General features: G+C 38.3%; 1 long non-coding RNA gene across 2 annotated transcripts in view; it reads right to left on the bottom strand.

The window, feature by feature from the left end:
- Positions 1-417: 417 nt before the first annotated feature.
- The window catches only part of LOC131273224 (uncharacterized), a 123,458-nt gene continuing 95,889 nt past the window's right edge, over positions 418-27,986 (bottom strand). Inside the window, exon 5 of one of the 2 annotated variants that reach the window (XR_009180355.2) lies at positions 418-1,155. This is a non-coding gene — a long non-coding RNA (uncharacterized lncRNA). Of the gene's footprint in view, positions 1,156-6,299; positions 6,475-27,986 lie in introns of those variants that run through there. The other variant, XR_009180354.2, reaches the window with a different exon arrangement.

Here is a 27,986-nt window from a genome sequence, read left to right as displayed (position 1 = left end):
CCCTTAAACAACTTCTACTTTTTTGGGGGCTTGCTTGTTTCTTCCTAGCCAACAAAGTTCTTGATTGCAATGTATTTTTAATTTTATATTCCTGATATGTAGTGTAGGACCTCAAACACAATACTCATTAAATAAATAAGGATGGATACATGAACTGATTTCATGTCCAAAGACAAATAATTAAGTAATATTATTTCTCTAAGAGGTATAATGTGCTCTTAAAAAGTTGTTTATAAATGAATGGAGCTGAATGTGAAAATTAAGTAGAGTATAAAATATAATCTCAAAAATTAATAAGCTCTTCATGTATTCATTCATATATATAAATATATCCATTTTAAAAAATTTATTGAAGGATATCCATTCATATATAAACATACATATATAAACAATAAGAGCATAGTAATAATTGTGAACTTACAAAACAAACATGTACAACATTATACAGGGCTCTCATACTTCATACTACCCTAAATACCTCACATTGTTGTGAAATATTTTTAACTAATGATTAAAGCACATCCTCAAAATATTACTACTAGCCAAAGTATTTTACATTTGGTGTATCTTTCCCCCAACACACCCCATTATTATTTTATATCATTTACACGTGACCATACATAAACAATTAACATATAGTAAAGGTTTGAACTTACAAAGCAAACATACATAACATCATACAGGGGTCCCATCTACCAACTGACCACCACCACCTTGCTTTGTTGTGAGACATTTGTTACAAATTATTTTTTTAAAGATTTATTTATTTACTTATTTATCCCCTCCCCCCCCCGGTTGTCTGTTCTCTGTGTCTATTTGCTGTGTCGTCTTTGTCCGCTTCTGTTATTGTCAGCGGCACAGGAATCTGTGTTTCTTTTTGTTGCATCATCTTGCTGTGTCAGCTCTCCGTGTGTGTGGTGCCATTCCTGGGCAGGCTGCACTTTTTTTCATGCTGGGCGGCTCTCCTTACGGGGTGCACTCCTTGCGCGTGGGGCTCCCCTACGGGGGGGACACTCCTCCGTGGCACAGCACTCCTCGTGCGCATCAGCACTGTGCATGGGCCAGCTCCACACAGGTCAAGGAGGCCCGGGGTTTGAACTGCGGACCTTCCATGTGGTAGACGGATGCCCTAACCACTGGGCCAAGTCCGCCGCCCTGTTACAAATTATTAAAGAATATTGTCAAAATCTTATTACTAATTATATTCCTTATCTTACATTTGGTATATTTTCCCCTAACCCATCCTATTAATTTTTTTTAAATACATTTTTTATGACAGAGGTAAATTTACAAAACAATCATGCACATGTGTAGTATTCCCATTTACAACACCCCTCTATCAACACACCACACTGTGGTGGAACATTTTTTACAGATGAGATAATATCATCAGATTATTACCAGGACCATAGTGTACATTTGGCACACTTTTTCCATACTCCCCCATTATCATCACAGTACATCTTTGGCATAGATGTATGAATATTACATTATTACTGTTAAGCACATTACATAGGTCATTCCATTTGTATTTTTCCCATGTTTCTCCACATTTCCACCCCCACAAATAGTGATGTACATCTCTTTAGCTCACAAAGAACAGTCTTGAATCTGTCCCATCAACTACAATTCTCACCCACCTCTGGGTTTACTGTATTATTCAGTCCCTAAATTATTCTCTAGCTTTCTTTAGTTGGCATTTACATTCCTAGATTGCCCTTTTCAGCCACATTCCTATTTATAAACCAGCTGTTACTCACTAAAATGTGTTACCATCAACTTTATACATGTCCACACTTTTACACTAGTTAATTAAAACCTCCACATACATTAAATATCAGTAGTCCATCTCAGTCCTCCTCTTATTTCCTTTAAGAATCCACCACCTACCACCAGGTCTTAAAGATATTTTCCCATATTTTCTTCTAGAAGCTTTATTGTTCTTGTTTTTATATTTAGGTTTAATCCATTTTGAGCTAATGTTTATATAAGATGTGCAATAGGGTTCTCTTTCCTTCTTTTGGTTATGGATATCCCGTTCTCCCAGCACTATTTGTTGACTGGACTGTTCTGCTCAAGTTGGGTGGGTTTGATAGGCTAGTTAAAAATCATTTGACCCTAGATGTGAACGTCTGTTTCTGAACCATCAGTTCTCTTCCTTTGGTCTATGTGTCTGTCTTTATGCCAGTACCATCTGTTTTTACCACTGTAGCTAGGTAATTTGATTTAAAGCCCAGAAGTGAGAGTCCCCCAACTTTGTTTTTCCTTTTTAAGATGTCTCTGGCTATTCAGGACCCCTCAACCTTCCAAATAAATTTGATAATTATGTTTTCCATTTATTTAAAAAGTAGTGGTGGAATTTTTGTCAGGATTCCATTGAATCTGTATATCAATTTGAGTGAAACACCTTTTTAAAATTTTTACTTTTATTTAAGAATTGACATCTTAATGATATTAAGTCTTCCAATCTGTGACATTGGAATGTTCTTCTAATTAATTTGGTTTTTTTTTAACCAATGAGTTGCTTTACATCATTGGTTAAGTTTATTCCTAAATATTTGGGTTTTATCTGTCATATATTATTTTCATCACTCTCTTGACACTTTTAATTACATTTACTGATATAATCTTCATGTCTAGACTCTCTTCCAAGTCTCCCTCTCCTGACTTTTCTTTTCAGGTTATAGCACACCCTCTAGTATTTCCTGCAAAGCAGGTCTCTTGTTTACAAACTCTTTCAGTTTCTGTTTATTTGTGAATATTCTAAACTAGTCCTCATTTTTGAAAAACAATAATGCTGGATATTAGATTCTTGGCTGGAAGTTTTTCTCTGCTGTATCTTAAATATATCAGACCAGTGTCTTCTTACCTCCATGGTTTCTGTTGAGAAATCAGCATTTAAACTTATTGAGTGTCCCTTATGTTATGCATTACTTTTCTCTTGCTGCTCTCAGAATTCCCTTTGTCTTTGGTATTTGAAATTCTGATTAGCATGTGTCTCAGAGTTGGTCTATTCAGATTTATTCAGATAGGAGTACATTGTGTTTCTTGGACATGGCTACCTATGTCCTTCAATAGGGTTGGATAATTTTTTACCATATTTCTTCAAATATCCTTCTGTCCCTTTTCCCTTCTTTTCTCCTTCTGGGACACCCATGACATGTATGTTTTCATGTCTCTTACTGTTGTTCGGTTTCCTGAGAATTTGTTCTATTTTTTCCTTTCTTTTCTTCAGCCGTTCTTTTGTATGTTCACTTTCAGAGGCCATTTCTTTAAGCTCAACAATCCTTTATTCTGCCTCATCAAATCTGCTATTATATGATTCCAATGTATTTTTAATTTCATTTACTACCCTTTTCATTCCCATAAGATCTGCTATTTTTCTATGTAAGCTTTCAAATTCTTCTTTGTGCTCATTCAATATCTTCTTAATATCCTTAATCTCTCTAGCCATCCCATTGAATTTATTAAGAAGATTTGTTTGAACATCTATGATTAGTTGTCTGAACTACTTTATGTCATCTGGAAACTTATCTTGATCCTTTAACTGAGCCATATTTTCCTGTTTTTTTGGTGTGGATTGTAATTTTTTGTTGGTGTCTTGGCATGTGGCTTAATAGATGCATTTATTCTGGGTGCAGTTTCTCTCTTTAGTTTAGGGCTTCTTGCCCTTTCTCCCTTGCTGGTTGTGTAGTAGGTGCCAAGAATATAGTTGATGCTGTTAAGCTGTAGAAGCTCATGCTTCTCTCATTGCCCCAGGGACCAATGAAGCTTCTCCCAACTTTCTCCTTTGCCAGGGGTAGTGACAGAGCCACAGCCAAGTGTAGTAATCCAAGTCATGCAGGCCTAGACTATAGTTGCCTGAGAGACTGATGAAGCTTCATGTCTCTTTCTCCCCTGCCTGAGATGTGGATGGGGCTACAGGTGTGGGCAGCAATCTATGCTGTGTGGGTCTAAACTGACCACATTTGCCCAGGTAGACTTCCAACTCTGTCCAGCCAAATATACCTGCAGTTAACAGGAGAGGCTGGCACAGGTCTCCCCTGCTTCCTCCCTGCTGGAGGTGGGGCTGGGGCTTAGGATACAACTGCAATCTGATCTGGATGGAAAGAAGGCTTCCCTTGCCAGCACTAAGATTTTCAGTGCACCCTGCTTCCCCTCATGGCAGGGGCAGAGTCTGGCCTCTTTCTGACTTGGACATGTTCAAATTTTATCTGTTCTTAGGGTTATAATTTAGCCTGCCAAATTTACTAATCAGTAGCTGAAGTTGGTGCCCAACTATCTCTTCCTCCCCTGTTTTTTTGGGAAGTGGAGCCTCCAATTCTAGCCACAGATTAGCTCCTAAGGTGGCTTGAAATGCCAGTGGAGGATTGTCACCGGCTTCCAGGACATGGAGTACTTTACTCATGAATCTTCTCTGCAGGTGGGTAGTCTCCTCCTTCCATTCTTTCAAGGATACTGGAGGATGTTCTTCTGGTCTCCTGGAGCTCCCAAACAGGAGCTTCAGATAGCTCTGGGTGATTACTAACTGCCCTGTTGCATGAGCTGACTCTAGGCTCCTTACTCTCCTGTCATCTTGCTGGTTGTCTATCCATTTATTTTTTTTAACATCATTTCTGGATTAAAGTGGTTTCTGTTTTAAATTTTACTACATTGTTTAGACACACATCTTTAAAAAGAAAATTCAAACAAAGCTACATCCCTCTTATGAAGACTTTCCTTTTACTTGATGAATAATATACAAATAAGGTTTACTGACCTTTAAGGTCTTTGAAAAATTGACTCAAACTTACCTTTAATTACCATATCCTGCTATTTGATTTAGTCAATATATACAGCAATGTCCCCACAAATTTATTTATTTTTTAAATCTTGTTTATTAGAGTATTTGTGAGTTTACAGAAAAACCATGCAAAAAATACAGGGTTCCTATACACCACTCTGCCACCAATGCCTTGTATTGGTGTGGAATGTTTTTTACAAGTGATAACATGATATTTTTACAATTTTACCATTAACTAGAGTCCATTGCTTAACATAGCAGTCACTGTGTAGTGTAGTTCCATGGACTTTTTAAAAAATTTTCTGTTACCAGCTATATAGTCTAGCATTTCCCCTTTTAATCACATTCAGAAATGTATTTCAGTGGTGTTAATTGCATTCACAATGTTGTGCTACCATCAACACCATTCATTACCAAAACCTTTCCATCATTCCAAATAGGAACCCTTAAACTTTGTATATTCTAGCTTTATAATCACAATGACCTTTTGTTTTGTCTCAAGGTAGTTGGAAAACCTATAGCCAGTAGACTGTGTTCACACACACTAATATTTTCTAGTGTGGCCTTTTTCTTCATCTATTTCCAAGGCTTGATTTCCCAGCACAAAATCTTTTTTTTTTTTTACCTATTAAGTTACTTCATTCATTGCAGAGAGGGTAGACCTACATTTCCTTTTTTAACTTTATTCCATTAAACATGGATTTAGAACTTTCAGCATCTTAAAGGTTTAATAAATAATAATATTAATTTATTTAATTGATACTCCATAAATGTAGGGAGATTACATTTAAGCTAAATAAAATTGAAACCATTATATTTTATTCCAGAAATGTTCTTTTTGCTTCTTTTATAGGAGGTTTAATGGATTTTTCTTGAATAAAATTCTAAACCTGTGAATAATCATAAAAGCATACTGAATGCTAGGTTTTGTAATATATTACAATTGCTTAATTTTTTAAAATTACAATTTAGGAAAGATCATTCCATACATTTCAAGGAATTTTCCTTTACTTATTGATATTTGATAATAGGGATATGACCACTCATATTTTAGGCAGCACTAAATCTTTTTCCTGTTTTGCTTGGGCCCTTTTTATTTTCTTTCTTTATTTTTTTAATGTTACATTAAAAAAATATGAGGTTCTCATATACCTCCAACCCCGTCACCCAACTCCTCCCCCAATAACAAAAACCTCCTCCAACATCATGAGACATTCACTGCACTTCGTAGATACATCTCTGAGTACTGCTGCACCTCATGGTCAATGGTCCACACCATAGCACACACTCTCCCACAGTCCACTCTGTGGGCTATGGGAGGACATACAATGTCTGGTAAATGTCCCCGCAGCACCACTCAGGACAACTCCAAGTCCCAAAAACGTCCCCACATCACATCTCTTCTTCACACTCCCTACCACCAGCAGCCACCGTAGCCACTTTCTCCACACCAATGCCACATTTTTTTGATTACTAACCACAATAGTTCATGAATAGATTATCAGTAAGTCCAGTCTAATCCATACTCTAATCCTCCATCCTGTGGACCTGGAATAGTTGTGTCCACTCCATATCTATATCAAGAGAGGGCTTAGATTCCACATGGATGCTGCTTGCAATTCTCCTGCTTTCAGGTGAAGGCACTCTTGGCTCCATGGTGTGGTGGTTGACCTTCTTTACCTCCATATTAGCTGAGGGGGGATAAGTCCAATAAATCAGAGTGTAGGAGTTGCAAGTCTATTGAGGCTCAGGGCCTGGCTATCACATGGTCAGTCCAAAGATTCAAGTCCCCTGGGTATACATTAAACCCCAGCACCAACTACAGATCCAGTAAAACTAACAGGAGAGGTTTGTGAACAAAGATCATATCTGAATCCAGCTCCATCATACAGAAACACAAACTGCAAAGTAGGGCCAACTGACATGGGACTGAACTCCATCTGCCATGACCATAGAAACTGTGGGTCTCTGGCCCTCAGAAGAACCAATATCTGAGGTTGTATCTACTTTATCTGTCTTTAGGACTCTGCTGAGGTGTGCATAAGGGTGACCCCTCTGATAACCTCCTGGCTCTTTTTGGAGACTCATAGCCATATAAACTCATTTGTCCTTTCCATTTCCCCCTTTTATTCAGGTCAAAAAGCATTTTTAACTCCGGGTATTATATGTAGACTGAGATGTTCTGCTGGTCTGAGTTGACCCTTTTATTCAAGGTCATTTTCTAGTTACATCATCAGCTGGTACTTGGTAGTAATCCCTCAACACCAGAGAGGCTCATTCCCGGAAGTCATGCTGGGGGGAATGCAACGCATTTACATGCTGAGTTTGGCGTTGAGACTGGCCACATTTGAGCAACACGGAGGCTGTCAGGAGGTAACTCTTAGGCACCCTGCAGCTCTAGGCCTTGTTCTTATTTCAGGTGCACAGGTTCACAAGCATAGTCATTAGTCAAGGTCTCATTGTTGGATCTTCCTTCTTTCGTCTTTGCCATTGCATTTGGGGGGTTGTTGCTGTTCCTTTAGGGAATGTGATAGAGCTCCCCTGGCTAGGAACTCAGCACTCCCTCAGTTGTTTTTAATTGTAACCACTATGAAAATATCCATTTTTATGTACCCTGGATATATACTCAGAGAACTCCCTGCCACCCATGTGTCCCCTGTTAATAACACCCCACCCCAGTATTCCTCCCCTGCCATTGTTGAACCTCTGTGCTCCAAAACTTCTTCAAAAATGAAGCCTAATATATTGCCAGGTTCCATTAATAGTAAAATGGAATATAGTGATGAGTTTAAAGGTTAGATATAGAATACACATTAATTTTTAGAAAAATTAAGGTAAAAATAAATTGGGGTATCAAAAAATTAAAAGATGTAAAAGCTTTGTTTTTAATATTTTGCCTTCCATCACTGCAATAAATGTGCAAATTGGCAAGGCAACTTCTTCCATCTTTTCCTCAGTGTCTATATCCTTTGACCTTTTTTCCCTAATTATTAAGCTTGTCTTCACAAAAGTTTTAGATCACAGTAATTCATTGAGGTCATTTAGTATTTGTCCTTCAATGCCTGGGTTGCTTTGCTCAAAATAAGGTTCTCAAGATTCAACCATGTTATCCCATGTTTTTAGTGTATTTGTTCTTAAAGTCGAGTAGTATTCCATTGTATGTATATACCACATTTTATTTATCCATTCATCTGTTGATGGACATTTGGGTGACTCCAACTTTTGGCAATAGTGAATAATGCTGCTATGAACATTGGTGTGCATGTATCAGTTTGTGTCCTTGTTTTCCATTCGACTGGGTATATACCCAGCAGTGGAATTGCTGGGTCATGTGGCAGATCTATAGCTCGTTTTTGGAGAAACTGCCAAACTGTCCTCCAGAAGGGCTGGATTCTTCTGCATTCCCACCAGCAGTGGATGAGTGTTCCCATTCCTCCACATCCTCTCCAGCATTTGTAGTCTTCTGTTTTTTTCATAGCTGGCAATCTTATGGGAGTAAGATGGTATCTCATTGTAGTTTTGATTTGCATTTCCCTAATAGCTGGAGATCTGGAGCATTTTTTCGTGTGCTTCTTGGTCATTTGTATTTCTTCCTTGGAGAAGTGTCTGTTTAAATCTTTTCCCCATTTTTAAAATGGGTTGTTTGTCTTTTTATTTTTGAGATATAGGAGTTCTTTATATATGCAGGTTATAAGTCTCCTATCAGATATATGGTTATGAAATATTTTCTCCCATTGTGTTGGCTCTCTTTTCACTTTCTTGACAAGCTCCTTTGAGGTACAGAAGGCTTTAATTTTGAGGAAGTCCCTTTTATCTATTTGCATCTTTGCTGCTTGTGCTTTTGGTGTGAAGTTCATGAAGTGATTTCCTATTACAAGGTCCTGTGGCTGCTTCCCTACACTGCTTTACAAAGTCTTTATGGTCTTGATGCTTATATTTAGGTCTTTGATCCATCTTGAGTTGATTTTTTTATAAGGTGTGAGTTGGTAATCCTCTTAAATTCTTTTACATATGGATATCCAGTTCTCCAGGCACCAATTGTTGAATAGGCCATTCTCTCCCAGTTGAGAGGATTTGGTGGCTTTATCAAATATTATATGACTATATATATGAGGATCTCTATCAGAACTCTTAATTTGGTTCCATTGGTCTTTGTGTCTCTCCTTGTGCCAATACCATGCTGTTTTCACTATTGTAGCTTTGTAGTATGTTTTGAAGTCAGGTACTGTTATTTCTCCTATTTCATTTTTCTTTTTCAATATGTCTTTGGCTATTCAGGGCCTCTTTCCTTTCCAAATAAATTTCATAGTTAGTCTCTCTAGTTCCTTAAAGAATGATGTGTTGATTTTTATTGGGATTGCATTGAATTTGTACATCAGTTTTGTTAAGATAGACATCTAATATTTAGTCTTCCTATCCATGAACAGGGAATATTCTTCCATTTCTTTAGGTCTTCTTTGATTTCCTTGAACAGTGTTGTGTAGTTCTCTGTGTATAAGTCTTTTACCTCTTTAGTTAAATTTATTCCTGGGTATTTAATTTATTTATTTACTATTGTGAATGGTATTTGGTTCTTGATTTCATCAAAAGATTGCTCATTATTGGTGTACAGAAATGCTACTGATTTTTGTACATTTATCTTGTAACCTGCGACTTTACTGAACTTATTTATGAGTTAGAAGCTTTCTTGTAGACTTCTCAGGGTTTTCTATGTATAGGATCATGTCATCTGCAAATAATGAAATTTTGACTTCTTCCTTCCCAATTTGAATGCCTTTTATGTCTGGTTCTTGCCTCAGTGCTCGACCAAGTACTTCTAAGACAATGTTAAATAAGAGAGGTGACAGTGGGCATCCTTGTCTTGTTCCTGATCTTACAGGGAAAGATTTTAGGACGTCACCATTGTAAACAATGTTGGCTGTGGGTTTTTCATATATACTCTTTATCATGTTCAGAAAATTTCCTTGTATTCCAAACATTTGCAGTGTTTTTATCAAGAAGTTTGCTGTATTTTGTCAAATGCTTTTTCTGCATGAGTAGATATAATCATGTGACTTTTTCCTCCAATCTGTTTATATGGTGTAGTACATTGATTGATTTTCTTACGTTGAACCATCCTTGCATAACCAAAATGAATCCCATTGGTCATGGTGTATAATTCATTTAATGTGTTGTTGGATATGGTTAGCAAGTATTCTGTTGAGCATTTTGGTGTCATTAGAGAAATTGGTCTGTAATTTCCCTTTCTTGTGATGCCTTTGTTTGACTTGTTACCAGGGTAATGTTGGCATCATAGAATGAGTTAGGCAATATTTCTTCTCTTTCAATTTTTTGGAAGAGTTTCAGCAAGAGTGGCATTAGTTCTTTCCAGAATGTTTTGTAGAATTCACCAGTGAAGCCGTCTGGCCCAGGGCTCTTCTTAGTTGGGAGGTTTTTAATGACTGATTCTATCTCTTTCTTTGTGATGGTTTGTTGAGATCATCAATTTCTTCTTTCATCAATACAGGCTGCTTATGTGTTTCTAGGAATTTGTCCATTTCCTCTGAATTGTCATTTTTGTTGGAATATAGTTTTTCAAAGTATCCTCTCATGATCGTCTTTATTTCTGTGGGATCTTATTTTGTGTATTTTTATCTTCTCTCTTTTTTTGTTAGTCTAGCTAAGGTTTTGTCAATTTTATTAATCTTCTCAAAGAACCAGCTCTTGGTTTTGTTTATCTTTTCAAGTGCTTCCTTATTTTCTATTTCGTTTAGCTCTGCTCTTATCTTTGTTCTTTCTTTCTTTCTTTCTTCTTACTGTGGGTTGCTTTTTTATTTTCTTTTTTACTAATTTCTCCAAATGTGCAGTTAGTACTTCAATTTTTGCTCTTTCTTCTTTTTTGATGTATGAATTTGTTGCTATAAATTTCCCTCTCAGTACTGCTTTTGATGCATCCCATTAGTTTTGGTAGGTTATCATTTTCATTAGTTTCAAGGTAGTTATTAATTTCTTTTGAAATTTCCTCCTTCACCAACTGTTTTTCTAAGAGTGTGCTGTTTAATGTCCATATCTTGGTGTGAAATCTGGGTCTGGTCCTCGTAGATTTCCAGCTTCACTCCTCTGTGATCAGAGAAATTATTTTTTATGATTTTGATCTTTCTGAATTCCTTGAGCCTTTCTTTGTGGCCTAGCATATGGTCTATCTTGGACAATAATCCACGTGCACTTGAGAAAAATGTATACCCTGCTGTATTCAGGTGTAATGATCTGTATATGTCTATTAAGTCCTGCTCCTCTAATATGCTGTTCAGAGTTTTTGTTTATTGATTCTCTTTTGAGATGTTCTGTCCAAAGTTGATAGTGGTGTATTAAAGTCCCCCAGTATAATTATAGAGGCATCTATTATTTCACTTAGCTTTTCCAATGTTTGCCTCATGTATTTGGAGGCTCCCTTGTTAGGAGCATAAATATATATGATTGTTCATCCTTCTTGAAAGATTATCCCTTTCACTAATATGTAGTGTCCATCTTTGTCTCTCACAATTGTTTTGTATTTAAAGTCTATTTTGTCTGATATTAATATAGCTACTCCTGACTTTTTTTGGTTATTGTTTGTTTGTAAGATTGTTTTCCAGCCATTCACTTTCAACCTCCTTGAATCCCGGGGTCTATCTAAGATGTGTTTCTTGTAGACAGCATATAGATGGGTCATATTTCCTTATCCAATCTTCCAGTCTGAATCTTTTTACAGGTGAATTTAATCCACTGACATTCAGTGTTATTACTTTCAAAGAATTATTTATGTTAGCCATATTTTCTTTGGACATGTGTTTGTCTAAAATTTTTTTCTTCTCTTTTTGTCTTTTTTGTTGCTTGTACACTCTCCTCCAACTCTGCCTCTCCTGTTTTTTTCTTTGTTCCTGCAGAACTCCCTTTAGTATTTCTTGAAGGGCAGGGTTCTTGTTGGCATACTCTTTTAATTTCGGTTTATCTGTGAATATTTTGAACTCTCCATCATTTTTGAATGCTAGTTTAGCTGGGTAGAGTATTCTTGGTTGGAAATTTTTTTGTTTTATTATCTTGACTATATCATACCACTGCCTTCTTACCTCCATGGTTTCAGATGAGAAATCAGCACTTAATCTTATGGAGCCTCCCTTGTATGTGATGGTTTTCTTTTCTCTTGCTGCTTTTAGAATTTTCTCTGTCTTGAGCATTGGATAATTTGACAAGTATATGTCTTGGGGTGGGTCTGCTGGGATTTATGGTGTTTGGGGTGCATTGTACTTCCTGGACATGTACATCCATCTCCCTCAGTAGATTTGGGAAGTTTTCAGTCATTATTTCCTCCAACACCCCTTCTGTCCTCTTTCCCTTCTCTTCTCCTTCTGGGATGTCTATAATACATATGTTTGTGCATTTTGCATTGTCATTCAGGTCCCTAATTCCCAGCTGCGTTTTTTTCTACCTTTTTATTGATCAGTTCTACTCTCTGATTTCAGATGTACTGTCTTCCACATCACTAATTCTGTCCTCTGCCTCTTCTAATCTGGTGCTCTTTGCTGAGAGGCTAGTTTTGATTTCTTGAACTGTGGTGTTCATCACCATCATATCTGTTATCTTTTTGTGTGACTGCAATTCCTTCTGTATTCTCTCCAAGTGTTTTCTTCATATTGTTAATCTCTTCCTTTACTTCATTAATTTGGTCTCTAATATATATGTTTTGAGAGCTCCTCTTCCTGGTTTTTAGTTTGTTCATTGGATTCAGCCACGTTTTCCTGATTATTGGTTTGGTTTGTAGTTTTTTGTTGCTGTCTGGTCATCATTTTATCTTGACAGGTTTAATCAGTTCCTTAGCTTCTTTGTCTAGTCTTGGGGATTAATTAGTTGTTGTTCATGTGTAAGTGTCTTCTCTTCATCACTTTGTTCTTCTTACTCTATTTTCTTGTTGCTGGCTAAGTTCACTTTGAAGGAAAATTTAGGGCCAGGGAAAGCAAAATGAGTAAGAAAAGAAAATGTATAAAGTAGTATTGGTAATAAATGTTAACAGAGAAACAATGTGAGATCTAGGAGAATGGATATTAGACTCATGTAAGTTGTGTAGAGTCATAGCAGTAAGTAGAGTACCTATAATGAGATAGTCAACTGAATATGGGGAGGAATATAGTATGAATTAAAAGGCCAGTATTTTCATGAGAGAGGGAAAGAGAAAAGAAAGACAATAATATCAAGAGTGGATAAAAGAAAACAGAACAAAGATATGAGAAATTAAAAAATCAGACAATTTGGGGGCCAAAGAAAGGGAGGTGGAATGCAAGAGAAACAGTAGATGATGGAGGATAGAAAGATGTAGAGGAAAGGGAGAGTGTAGGTGGCCAAAATTAATACACACAGAAAAGAGGAAATGGAGGATGAGGAAACACAGCAAATGTGAAGTGCTCCCTGCAGCATCTATTAAATAAAGAAAATAAAATAAAAAAGAAGAAAAAGAAAAAAAGAGAAAAAAAGGGGGGAACATAAAAGGGGATGAAACAAGCAAGATAAACAGAAAAAAAACTAAATAAATGAAAAAGAACCTTGTGGGATAAAATAGGAGATAAGACCAGGAGACAATGCAACAGTAGCAACCATGATAAAAAAAAAAAAGAATCAAAGTTTCAAGCTAGGAATCCTCTTTGCAGTTAAATAAAATGCTTAGGGATCTTACATTCCCTCTTTCTTCCATCCTCATTTCTGTCTCTCCCAGGTCAGCTGGAAAGCTGCCTGAGAGGTCCGGTAGGAGATTTAAGTGGGTTCTTGTTGAACCAACTCAACACAGAAGACAGTGACTCTTTATTTCCAGCATGAGAGCACTTACACCTCACCAGCAACCCCAAATATGGGATAGCATGTCCTACAGTCTCTTCCCCTTAGGTGTGCTAGAGGAGGTCTAATTGATTTTCTGATCCACCTCCTCCCAGACCAAGTTTCCTATCCTAGGACATTTAGGTAAATTGGGCTTTCTCAGCAAATTCACCTCTGCTTTCTTCCCAGACTCTCCCCAAGTCAGCTGGTACACTCCTCAAAGCTCAAAGAAAAAAAAAAAAACGTGGAGTGCTAGGGTAATCAAGGACCTCAGACGGGCCTCAGGGTGCTGGATTTGGGGATGGGAAGTCCGGGATATTGCAGACTCAAGGTATGTGAGTCTGTGGAGTGTGGGCTACCAGGTTTTAGGGTATACAGACCTGGGAACCATGCATCCAGTAAACATGGGGTTTGGGAATGCTGTAGCACAACAAAGATTTCAGGGATCCCTGTGGCTGGGCTGCCAGCCTTAGGGGGAGGGGTCCCACCCACAACTTCTGAGCTTTGTGTCAGAAACCCAAAATTCCACCTCTCACAAGAATCTGTCACTGTCTCACCAAATTGACATCCAGTCACCTCCTGCCCTGCAAGCCCCTGAAACAGTCTGCTCAGGGTCTGGGAACACCTCAGCACAACAAAGTTTTCAGGGATTACCACATCTGGGCTGCCAGCCCTAGGGGGAAGAGTCCCACCCACAACTTCTGACCTCTATGTCAGAGACCCAAAATTCTACCTCTTGCAAGAATCTCTTCTGTCACTGTCTCACCAAATCAATGTCCAGACACATCCTGCCCTGCAAGCCCCCAAAACAGCCTGGTCCAGCAGAACTCTGATCGTACTCACCTGCTTCTTTGCAGGAGAGATTAAGAGATGCACTCACTCAGACACCATCTTGCCCCTAGCACTAAATCTTTATTGTCATTGATTTGTCATAAAATCCCTGAGGTTAATACATGATATGACTTCATCTTTCAGAAGTGAAAGGTCAAAGTAAGAGTAATTCAGGGGACCAATGAGAGTGCCTCCTCTGGATTTATTCTGATAGGTTTTTCAGACAAGTCTCAGTTAGAGCTGGTTCTCTTTGGAATAATCTTGTTCCTTTACCTCATGACCTTTCTAGGCAACACTGCCTATCATCTTGGTGTCCATCTTGGACTCTAAACTCCACACTCCTATGTATTTTTTTCCTCTCCCATTTCTCCTTCCTGGACCTCTGCTTCCTCAGCAGTATCATTCCCCAGCTTCTAGTCAACCTCAAGTGTTCAGATAAGTCCATCACATATGTAGACTGCATGATTCAACTCTATGTCTCCCTTGTAATGGGCTACACTGAGTGTATCCACTTGGTTGTGATGACCTATGATCACTATGTTGCTGTTTGCCATCCTTTACATTATATTTTTTCATGCATCTTTGGCTCCGCCATGTCTTGGCCTCTATGGAATGGCTCAGTGGGGTGGCCACTACATTGATTCAGTCCACACTCTCCCTTCAGCTGCCCTTCTGTGGTCACTGCCAGGTGGATCATTTCTTCTGTGAGGTCCCTGTACTCATCAGGTTGGCATGTGTGGACACCACCTTCAACCAGGCTGAGCTCTTTGTGGCTAGTGTATTATTCCTGGTGGTGCCTTTGTCACTCATCCTAATCTCCTATGGGTACATTGCTCAAGCAATTTTGAAGATCAAGTCAGCCATTCGAAGACATAAAGCATTTGGGACCTGCTCTTCCCACCTGATGGTAGTCATCTTCTATGGAACCATCATTTTTATGTATTTGCAGTCAGCCAAAAGTAGATCCAAGGACCAAGGAAAGTTTGCTTCCCTCTTCTACATCGTGGTGATCCCCATGCTTAACTCACTCATCTATACCCTGAGGAACAAGAAGTAAAGGCAGCACTGAAAAAAAAATTTTTGGAAACTCTATGACTGAGTGGGACATGATTATCAAGAAACATTTAGGAGAGACTTACTAAGGGTGAATCACTTAATGAAGGGTGACTAAATAACTAATTTTGTTATGTTCATGACCCTGTCAATGGAATTCAGTAGAAGAGAATAAATTAGAGCTTGAATTTCAGAATCTGAACAATCTGAGTTTGAGTGCCCATTTCACCACAGAAGAGCTGTGGGACTTGGCCAATTTGCACAACTACCATTACATTATTTCTAAACTGGGCTGTATACTAGGACCTGAAATGCAATAGACCCAATTAAAACAGATCACTGTTCTAAGGATTTTATTGTTTTTAAAGTTAGTTTTTATAATATTTATTCTGTTTAATAGCCACAGCCATATTTTTAGATGGCTATAAACTACTGAATTATTATAAAGTTTTTACAATTTTTCTTTCACAAAAATTAAAATACTTTGACCAGTTGCTCAGAACAGAAAGAGAAAACACTAAACTTCAGTGATATTCTTTTATCAACTCTAAGTATGGGTTCCTAAGCCCCTTAAGTCCCATTTGTAAGTCCCATCTGAATTCACCTCTAGTGAATTCACACCCAGTCCTGTATTATAAGTTTCTGATTTTTTGTATTTCTTCCCTTACTAGTTTTTTAAAAAATCCCCCCTTGTGGCTTTTTGCTTGCCATCTGCTCTCTGTCTATTCTCTGTGCATTCTTTTGTGTCTGTATTTTTTTACTTTTTATTTATCTCCCCGCCCTTGTGGCTTGCTTGCTGTCTGCTCGCTGTGTCCATTTGCTGCATGCTCTTCTGCCTTTTTTTTTTTTTGCTTGTCTCCCTTTTTTTGTTGTTGTTGCATCACCTTGCTGAGGCGATTGTCCATGGTGCTTGTGGGCTCTCCGCAGCATGTGGGTGAGCCTGTCTTCACAATGAGGCTCTGGGATGTGAACCCAGGGCCTCCCATATTGTAGATGGGAGTCCAACTGATTAAGTCTTAGCCACTTCCCCCCTCACTAGGTTTTTGAGAACAGCAAGTACATTATGATTTAATCACAATTTAAAATAAAACCTTTGCATATGACTTTACAATGCCTCCCAGCTTTCTCTTTAAGCTCAAATCTCTAATCTTCAAAACCTCATATTAAATTATGTATTTCTCTCTAACAGCCTGTTTTATTCCATTAAAAATTTATTGAAGTATGTTATACTTACACGAACAATCAGAAACAGTAAGTATATAGTAAAAGTTGTGAACTTAGAAAACAAACATGCATAACATCATACAGTTCCCATACATCACCCACAACCAATACCTTGCATTTTTGTGAAACACTTGTAACAAATTATGAAAGAGCATCATAGTAATTTACTATTAATATATTACTACTAATTATAGCATATATCTTACATTTGGTGTATTTTTCCCCAAACTCACCATATTATTATATTAAAGTTTACAATCAATGACATTTGATATAATCACAGAGTTGTGCATTTATTATTTTAATCAATATTAGAGCATTTTCCTTTTCAAGACTTGAAAAAAGAAAAAAATTAACAAAAAACAAACCACTATAATGCTCATATGTTAGTGCTATAAATTATAAATCCTAAAATGTTCTTTGACATTTTTCATTCATTTCTAAACATTTAAAAACACATTTTTACCAATTCTGCAAAGATTAAATTTCAGCTTTTCATTCTGTAACTAGGTTCTATTTTCTGGTGACATATTCTTGCTATTATTAACTCCATGATTTTTCTCATTTTATTTATTAATAGTTCATAATAGTGAAATCATGCAATATTTGTCCTTTTGTGCCTGGCTTGCTTCATTCAACATAAAGTTCTATAGGCTCATCCATGTTGTCATATGCTCCATGACTTCATTATTTTTTTTTTTTTAAGATTTATTTATTTATTTAATTTCCCCCCCTCCCCTGGTTGTCTGTTCTTGGTATCTATTTGCTGCGTCTTGTTTCTTTGTCTTGTTTCTTTGTCCGCTTCTGTTGTCGTCAGCGGCACGGGAAGTGTGGGCGGCGCCATTCCTGGGCAGGCTGCTCTTTCTTTTCACGCTGGGCGGCTCTCCTCACGGGCGCACTCCTTGCGCGTGGGGCTCCCCCACGCGGGGGACACCCTCGCGTGGCACAGCACTCCTTGCGCGCATCAGCACTGCGCGTGGCCAGCTCCACACGGGTCAAGGAGGCCCGGGGTTTGAACCGCGGACCTCCCATATGGTAGACGGACGCCCTAACCACTGGGCCAAAGTCCGTTTCCCTTCATTATTTCTTACTGTTGAATAAAATTCCATGTGATGGAATCCTGGTTTGATTCCATCTTTTGGCAATTGTGAATAATGTCACTATGAACATAGGTGTGTGGATGTCTGTCCATATCACTGCTCTAAGTTCTTCTGGGTTATATACCTAGTAGTGGTCTTGCAGATTCACATGGTAGATCTATATCTAACTTTCTTACGAACCACTAAACAGACTCACAGTGGGGATTCTACATTCCCACCAACAGTGAATAAGCATTCCTGCCCCTCCACATCCTCTCCAACACCTTCAGTTTTCTGTTTTGTTAATAATGGCCATTCTAGTAGGTTTGAAATTAAATCTCACTGTAGATTTGATTTGCATTTCCCTAATAGCCAGTGATGTTGAACATTTTTTTTCATGTGTTTCTTCACCACTTGTAATTCTTTTTTAAGAAAAATACCTATTCAAGTTTTTTGGCCAATTTTTAATCAGGTCATTTGAATTTTTATTGTTGAGTTGCAGGATCTCTTTATATATAATGAATATTAGACCCTTGTCAGATGTATGATTACCAAATATTTTCTTCCATTGTGTAGGCTGCCTTTTTACCATCTTCACACAGTCCTTTTTGCTGGAGAAGTGTTTAATTTTTAGGAGGTTCCATTTATCTATGTTCTCCTTAGTTGCTTAAGCTTTGGGTATAAGGTTTTGGAGACTGCCACCTACTGCAAGGGCTTGTAAATATTTCTCTACATTATCTTCTAGGAGTTTTATAGTCTTGGCTTTTATATTTAGGTCTTTGATCAATTTCGAGTTGATTCTTGTATAGGGGGTGATATAGGGCTCATGTTTCATTCTTTTTGTATGGATATCGAGTTGTCCCAGCCCCATTTGTTGAAGAGACTGTTCTGGCCCAGAAAAGTGGATTTGGTAGGCTTATCAAAAACCATTTGACCTTAAAGGTGAGGGTCTATTTCTGAACTCTCATTTTCATTCTATTGATCAATGTATCTATCTTTATGCCAATACTCTGCTGTTTTTTTTTAAGATTTATTTTATTTATTTCTCTCCCCTTCCTCCCCCCCCCCCCGTTGTCTGTTCTCTGTGTCCATTTGCTGCATGTTCTTATTTGTCTGCTTCTGTTGTTGTCAGCAGCACAGGAATCTGTGTTTCTTTTTGTTGTGTCATCTTGCTGTGTCAGCCCTCTGTGTGTGTGGTGCCATTCCTGGGCAGGCTGAACTTTCTTTTGCACTGGGTGGCTCTCCTTACAGGGTGCACTCCTTGCACATGGGGCTCCCCTACACAGGGGTCACCCCTGTGTGGCAGAGCACTCTTTGCGTGCATCAGCACTGCACATGGGCCAGCTCCACACCAGTCAAGGAGGCCCGGGATTTGAACCTCAGACCTCCCATGTGGTAGATGGATGTCGTAACCACTGGGCCAAGTCAGCTTCCTTTACCCTGCTGTTTTGACCACTGTAGCTATATACTACTCTTCAGTATTGGGAGGCATGCATCTTCTGATTTTGTTTTTCTTTTTAGGATGTTTTTTATTATTAAGGAACACTTTCCCTTACAAATAAACTTGGTAATTGACTTTTTTTATATCTGTTAATTAGGCTGTTAGAATTTTGATTGGTATAGTGTTGAATATATAAATGGGTTTGAGTAGAATTGACATCTTCATGATGTTTGGTCTTCCAATGCATGAACACAAAATGTCCTTCCATTTGTTTAGGTCTTCTTTGATTATTTTTAGCAGTGTTTTGTAGTTTTTGGAATAAAGGTCCTTTACATTCTTAATTAAATTAATGTCTACATATTTGAATTTTTTGTTGCTATTATAAATAGAATTTTTTCTTTATTTCCTCCTCGATTTGCTCATTACTAGTACTTAGAAACACCACCTTTTTTTGGCATAGTGATTTAGTTTCCTGCCACTTTGCTGAACTCATTTATTAGCTTAAAAGCTTTGTTGTAGATATGTCAGAATTTTCTAAATATAAGATCATGTCATCTGTAATAGAGTTTTATAAGTATTTTTTTATTTTTTAAAAGATACTTAGATTACACAAAATGTTACACACAAAAATATAAGGGACTCCCAAAATTTCCCCATCCCCACAGTGTCCACTCTTCTCCACATTAACAAATTCTTTCTTTGGAGTGGAACATTCATTGCAATTGATGAGCACATCTGAAGAACTGACAAAACATGGATTATAGTTAACACTGTACTTTACACTCTTTCCCACTCAACTCTGTAGGTTATGACAGGATATATAATGGCCTGTATCTTTCATAGCAATGTTACTCAGGACAATTCTAAGTCCTGAAAATACATCTCTTTTTCCCTCTCCCAACCTTCAGCACCTCCAGTGTCTCCACGTCAATGAAATAATTTCTTCCATTACTAGAATCACAATAAGCCTATAGTAGAATACCAGCAAGTCCACTCTAGTCCATTCTTTATTCACCAATCCTGAGGATTCTGGGATGGTGATACAACTCCACATCTAATTGAGAAGGGACCTTGATCCCATATGGCTGATGGATGGGACTCTTGCTTGCAGTTGAAGACACACACTCTCAGTTACTTGCTATGGTGGTTGTCCATCCTCACCTCTTTGTCAGTTGTCCAGGGTGAGTCCAATGAACTAGAAAGTAGGTATTGCATCTCCACTGAGGCTCAGGGCCCAGCCGGCACATGGAAAGCCCAGAGATTCAAATCTCTTGGATGTATGCCTACCAATGTCAGCACCAACTATAGGTACAAATAGAAGGGACAGAGGAGGCATGTGTAGAGAAGTCACATCTAAGTCCAACTTTGTCACACTAGGTTGCACAAACTCCAAAGTAGGGCCCATTGGAGAGACGCCAAACTCTGAAATCTACCTGCCATGACTCTAGGACCTGGGTGTCTCCAGAGCCCTCAGGAGCCCCACTATTTGGGGTAGAATATACTTTGGTAGTCTATGAGATTCGGCTGAGGCATACATGAGCATTACCTCTGGGATGACCTCCCAACTAATTTTGAAGACTCTTAGCCATATAAACTCATTTGTCTTTTCATTTCCCCCCTTTTATTCAAGGTCTTTTTCAAGTTGCATCACCAGCCAGTGCTTGGTAATAAACTCTCAGTGGCAGAGAAGCTTATCCCTGGGAGTCACATATGGTAATATATTTATGTGCTGAGTTTGGCTTACAGAGAGGCCACATCTGAGTGACATGGAGGATCTCAGGGGGTAACTCTTAGGCACCCTACAACACTAGGCTAAGTTTCAATTTCAAGAGCAAAGGCTTATAAGCATAGTCATCAATATCAGGGGTCCATCAATGGACTATCCTTCTCTAGTCATTGCCTCCATACTTGGGGAATGTTGATATTCCATTAGAGAATGTGGCAGAGCTTCCCAGGATGGGAATTCAATATTCTTTCAGTTATTGCATGAATCTCCACTCACTGTGACAATGCCCCATGAACATTCCAGCACATGTATATACCTCACATGTATGTCCAGGTGAACTTCCTTCCATGTATCCCACATCATTGACACCCCACACCAATGATGCGCCTCCACCACAGTTGTAACCCTTCTGTGATACAAAACTTCTTCAAAATGAAGCCAATAATATCACCAAATGTAATTAATAGGAAAATGAAATAATAATAATGGGTTTAAACACAAGAAATAAAATATATAAACAGAAAAACAAAAACTAAAATAAAGTTTAAAAATTGGGGTATTCAAATAAAAAATATTTTTAAAAAATGAATACTTTTTTTTGACATTTTGCCTTTCATCACTGTAATATCTGTTGTCCTGTATGTACAGTGGAATTTTCTTTCATTTCTTCCTCAATGTCTTACTTTTTTCATTTTCTCTTCAAATAACTTTTAGGTCACAGTAAAGTCACAAACAGAATATAGAGGATTCCCATATACCCCAAATCCTTCCCCTTTCCCCCCTTCCCTATTAATAGCCTTTTTACATATGGATGGTACATTTGTTACAACTGATGTAGAAATATTGAAACATAGCTACTAACCATGGTCAATGGTTTACATTATGGTTTACACTTTAGACCACACATTTTTATAAATTTTTTATGAAATTTAACATGGCCTATATCCATCATTGCAAGATCATGCAGAACACTTCCATTGTTCCCTAAATATCCCCCTTCCGTATATTCTATTCTTCCCTCCCTCTCCCCATGGGGTCCACTGCAACCACCAGACTTCACTCCTTGAAGGACAAGATTCATAGATACTTGCAACAATGCTGAGGGCTTGACACACTAGTCTGTCTTTCCCTATAAGAAACTGTGTGTGCTCTCAAGAGGCACCCTCCCCTTATTTTGAGAACTTATTGGGCCTCCCCAGGATGGGAGTCTATTTCCCACTCATTATGTGGTTCTTTCCCCAATGATACAACACACTATGATGAAATGATCATTTGCCCTTTCTCTAGAAGACTGTCCCAGGTGCACCCTGTCCCAAATGACCCCCATTCAACACCCTAAACTAGTAACCCTTTTCATATTGCCAAAAGAGCTTTCTCAACATTGTAATTTCAGCCACATACCTACCAATCCCCAGTGTTTACCTCCTCCCTCCCTCAACAATCCCTCCAGTTCAATGGAGCATCCAACAATCCTCCCCACCCTGTCAAGCTTGCACTGCCCAACCCAATAGTAGTAACCCTGTACCCCTGCCATATTCCTTCACTGCACAACTACTCATTTCCACCTTTTCATAGATTTCACATATATGGGCATTAGTTAACAAACTTCTCCCTTTCTATTTCATGTAACCCTATTTTTCAGACCCTTGCTCTCTGTCATCTTGATTTGCTAAATTCATATCAGAGAGGTCATGTAATATTTGTCCTTCAAGACTTGACTTGCTTCATGCAATGTAATGTCCTCCAGATTCATCAGTTTTCCCATGCGTTAGTACTGTATTCTTTCTTATGGCTGAGTAATATCCCATTGTATGTATATACCACATTTTATTTATCCATTCATCTCTTGATGGGCATTTGAGCTGATTCCAACTTTTGGTAACAGTGAATAATGCTGCTGTGAACATTGGTGTGCATATAACTGTTTCTGTCCTTACCACCAATTCTTTTGGTTATATATCCAGAAGTGGAGTTGCTAGGTCATATAGAAGATCTATAGTTTCTTTGAGGAATTGCCAAAGTATCTTTCACAATGGCTGGGCCATTCTACATTCCCACCAGCAATTGATGAAGTTTCCCATTCCTCCACATTCTCTATATCATTTGTAGTCCTCTGTTTTTTAATGGCCACCAGTTCAAATTATGTAAGATGGTATCTCATTGTAGTTTTGATTTGCATTCCCTAATAGCTAGTGATGTTGAGTATCTTTTCATGTGCTTTTTAGCCATTTGTATTTCTTCTTTTGAGAAGGGTCTGTTCAAATCACTTGCCCATTTTTTAAATGAGTTATATCTTTATTTTTGAGATACAGGATTTCTTTATATGTGCTCCATATTTGGCCCCTATATGGTTACCAAATACTTTTTCCCTTCGTGTGGGCTGTCTTTTCACTTTCTTGGCATACCCCTTTGTGATGCAAAAGGTTTTAATTTTGAGGAGATCTCATTTATCTATTTTTTCTTTTACTGCTCATGCTTTGGGTGTAAAGTTTATGAAGCCATTTCCTATTACAAAATCCTGTAGATGCTTCCTAATATTATCTTCCAAGGTCTTTATGGTCTTGGCTCTTGTATTTAGATCTTTATTCCATCTTGCATTGATTTTGTATAAGGTGTGACATGGTGGTCCTCTGTCATTCTTTGGTTATGGATATTGAGTTCCCTGCCTTCAGTTTTATTGAGTATATACCAAGAAGTGGGATTGCTGGTTTTATGGTAATTCTATTTTTAACTTTCTGTGGCATTTCCAAGCTGGTTTCCAAAGAGTCTGTGCCATTTTACAATGCTGCTAGCAATATATTAGGATTTGTATTTCTTTGTATCTTCACCAACATTTACTATTTTTTGTTTTGTTAGTGATAGCCATCTAGTGGATGTTAATTGGTATCTCACTGTGGTTCGGATCTGCATTTCTCTGATAACCAATGATTTTGAGTATCTTTTCAGGCTTTTTGTATATCTCCTTTGGAGAAATTCTACTTAAATCACTAGTGAAGACTTATTGTCCTTGACTTCACTGCATTGGGAGTTTTTTTTTCCTTAAGCAATTTTATTAAGATATATTCACATATTATATAATCCAACTAAAGTATTCATTAAATGGCTTTTCTAAAAATGAATGCATTGTGCATTCATCTCTGCACTCAATTTTAGGGCATTTTCATTACTCCAAAAAGAAAAGGCTCTTACCCATTAGCAGTAAGCAATCCCTCTGTCCTTCCCCTGCCATTCATAACCACTAATCTAATTCCATCTCTATAAATTTATTTTTATTTACATTTCATATAAATGAAGCCTAACAATATGTAGTACTTTGTGTTTGGTTTATTTCAGTCAATTTTTTTTTTACCATTGATAGAAAAATATTAATATTTTACTATTCTCTACAGTCCATTGATTGCTTTAGGTGTATTTTCACCCAAATACCACCCTACTTTTTAATATCATGTGATATTAACATACATTTGTTCTGATTCAGGGAAGAATATGCTTAAATTTGTACTATTTTTTTAATATACTTTTAAAAATTTTTTAAAGAAACGTAGATTACATAAATATTACATAAAAAATTTAGGGGACTCCCATATGTCCCAATCCCTAGCCCTCATTTCCCACATCAATAATATCCTTAATTAATGTGGTACAATTGCCACAATTTGATGAACACATCTTGGAACATGCCACTAAGTGTTGATTATAATTTACATTATAGTTTACACTCCCACATTTTTGTAAGTTATTACAAGATATATGATGGCCTATACCTGTCATTGCAATGTCATTCATGACAATTCCCACGTCCCAAAAATATCCCTAAATTATACCTATTTTTCCTTCTCCCTCCCCTCAGAACCTCCAGTGGCCACTGCCTCCACGTCAATGATAAGAGTTCTTCCATTGCTAGGATCACAATAAGTCTATAATAGAATAACAGTAAGCCTCCTCTTGTCCATTGTTCATTCCCCAATTCTGAGGATTCTGGGATGGTGAGGACCACTCTGTCTCTAGTTGAAAAGAGGCTTAGATCCCATGGGATCAATGGATGGGACTATCTTGGGTGCAGTTGCAGACTCTCTGTTCCTTGAGATGGCTGTTGTCAATTATCATCTGGTTAGTTATCCTGGGTGAGCCAATGAACTGGAGAGTAGCTTTTGCAAATCTGTTGAGATTCAGGGCCCACCTGGTACATGGACAACCCAGAGATTTGAGTCTTTAGCACTAACTACAGGTTCAAATGGAAGAGGCAAAAGAGCCATGTTAGGAAAACCACCACTGAGCCCAACTCTGTCATATAGAGCATAAATTTGAAGTAGGGCCTGCTGGTAGGGTGCCAAAATCCTGAGCTGTCTGCCCTGCCTATAGTGTCCATTTGTCAAGGAAGAGAAAAGGCAACCTACTCAATGAGAGAAAATATTTGATAACCATATATCTGATAGGGGCCTAATATCTAGAATTTTAAAAGAAACCCCACATCTCAAAAATAAAAGAAACATACAACCCATTTTTTAAATATGGGCAAAAGATTTGAATAGACACTTCTCTAAAGAAGAAATACAAATGTCTGAAAAGTGCATGAAAACATACTGAATATCACTAGCTATTAGAGAAATACAAATCAAAACTACAAGAGATATCATCTTACACACATTAGACTGGCAACTATTTTAAAAACAGGATTACAAGATTTGGAGAGGATGTGGAGGAATAGAAACCTTTATCCATTGCTGGTGGAAATATAGAATTGTGCAGCCATTGTGCACAGTTTGATGGTTCCTGTGCTATAGAAGCTAACTATAGAGGTGCCATATGATCCAGTAATCCTTCTGCTGGGAATATACATAGAAGAATTGGAAGCAGGTCCGCAAGCAGATATATGCACACCAATTTTCATATCGGCATTATTCGCTATTGCCAAAAGTTGGAAACAATCCAAATGTCCATCAAGAGATGAATGGGGGGGGGGCAAGATTGCATCTGAGTGATAATCTCTCCTGCAAAGAAGAGGCTGAGTAGAGTTGGAGTCCTGCTGGACTAGGCTAACTCAGGTGCTTGCAGGGCAGGAGGTGTCTGGACGTCAATTTAGTGGGATGGTGACAGAGGAGATTCTTGCAAGAGGTAGAATTTTGGGTCTCTTTCATGGAGGTTGGGGTTGTGGGTGGGACCCTTCCCCCTGGGTCTGGTGGCCCGGCACTGGGGATTCCTGAAGGCTTTGCTATGCTGGGGAGTTTCCAAGCCCTGAGTGGGCTGTTTCAGGGGCTTGCTGTGTGGGAGGGGTCTGGAAGTTGATTTGGTGAGACAGTGATGGAGGAGATTCTTGTGAGAGGTGGACTTTTGCATTTCTGACATGGAGGTCAGAGGTTCTAAGTGGAGCCCCTACCCCTAGGGCTGGTGGCCAGGCCTTGGTGATCCCTGGAATCTTTGTCATGTGGGGTGTTCCCAAACCCTGAGTGGGCGGTTTCAGGGGCTTGCAGGGCAGGAAGTGTCAGGATGTCGATCTGGTGAGACAGTGACAGAGGAGATTCTTGTGAGAGGTGGAATTTTGAGTTTCTGACATGGAGGTCAGAGGTTGTGGGTAGGACCCCTCCCCCTAGGGCTGGAACCCAGCTGTGGGGATCCCTGAAGGCTGTGTTATGCTGTGGTGCTCCTAGGCATGCTGTTAACTGGATACAGGGCTCCCAGGTCTGTGTCCCCTAAACCCTGGTGGACCACACTTCAGAGACTCACACACCTTGAGTCTGCAATATCACAGACTTCCCATTCCTGAATATACCGAACCCTGAGGTCTATCTGAGGTCCTTGATTAACCTAGCCCTTGGAGTTTGTGTGGTTTTTTTTTTCTCTCTCTCTCTCCCTGAACTTGGAGGAGTATACCAGCTGTCTTGGGGAGAGTCTAGGAAGAAAGGAGAGGTGAATCTGCTGAGAAAGCCCAATTTACCTAAACATCCAGGGATAGGAAACTTGGTCTGGGAGAAGGTGGAGGCAGAAAATCAATTAGACCTCTCCTAGCACATCTAATGACGAGGAACTGTAGGAGATACTATCCAAGCTTCCAGTAGCATATTTGGGGTTGCTGGTAAGGTGTAGGTGATCTCACATTGGAAATAAAGAGCTATAGTCTTCTGTGTTGAGTTGGTTCAAAAAGAACCTACTTGAATCTCCTACTGGACCTCTCAGGCAGCTTTCCTGCTGCCCTGGAAGAGAGAAGTGAGGAAAGGAGAAAGGGGGAAGGTCAGATCCCTAAGTGTATTATTTAACTGCAAAGAGATTCCTAGCTTAAAACGTTGGTTCTTTTTTTTTTTGTCTTGGTTGCTAATATTGCATTGTCTCCTGGTCTTTTCTCCCATTTTCTCCCCCAAGGTCCTTTTTCATTTCTTTAGTTTTTTTTTTCTTTTTCTTTTTCTTGTTTCCCTCCCTTTTCTTTGCCCATCCCCTTTCTCTCTTCTCTTTTCCTTCTTATTTTATTTTATTTAGATAATAGGTGCTGCAGGGAGCACGTAACATTTGGCTGTGTTTCCTCATCCTCCATTTTCACTTTTCTGTATGTATTGATTTTGGCCACCTACACTATCCCCTTTCCCCCACATCTTTCTATCCTCCATCATCTACTGTTTCTCTTACATTCCACTTTCCTTTCTTTGGCCCCTTAATTGTCTGACATTTAATGTCTAATACCTTTGTTCTGTTTTCTGTCTTTTATCCACTCTTAATATTATTGTCTTTCTTTTCTCTTTCCCTCTCTCATTAAAACACTGGCTTTTTATTTCATACTATATTCCTCCCCATATTCAGTTGACTGTCTCATTATAGGTACTTTACTTACAGCTATAACTCTACACAACTTACATGGGTCTAATATCCATTCTCCCAGATCTCACATTGTTGCTCTGATAACATTTATTACCTATACTACTTTATACATTTTCTTTTCTTACTCATTTTTGTTCCCTGGCCCTAATATTTTCGTTCAAAGTGAACTTAGCAAGCAACAAAAAAACAGAGTAAGAAGAACAAAGTGACAAAGAGAAT

This window comes from Dasypus novemcinctus, chromosome 14 (genome assembly GCF_030445035.2).
Source record: "Dasypus novemcinctus isolate mDasNov1 chromosome 14, mDasNov1.1.hap2, whole genome shotgun sequence".
Taxonomy (NCBI): Eukaryota; Metazoa; Chordata; class Mammalia; order Cingulata; family Dasypodidae; genus Dasypus; species Dasypus novemcinctus.
Note: the sequence above shows the minus strand (reverse complement) of the source record. Positions and strands in the feature narration are given on the sequence as shown.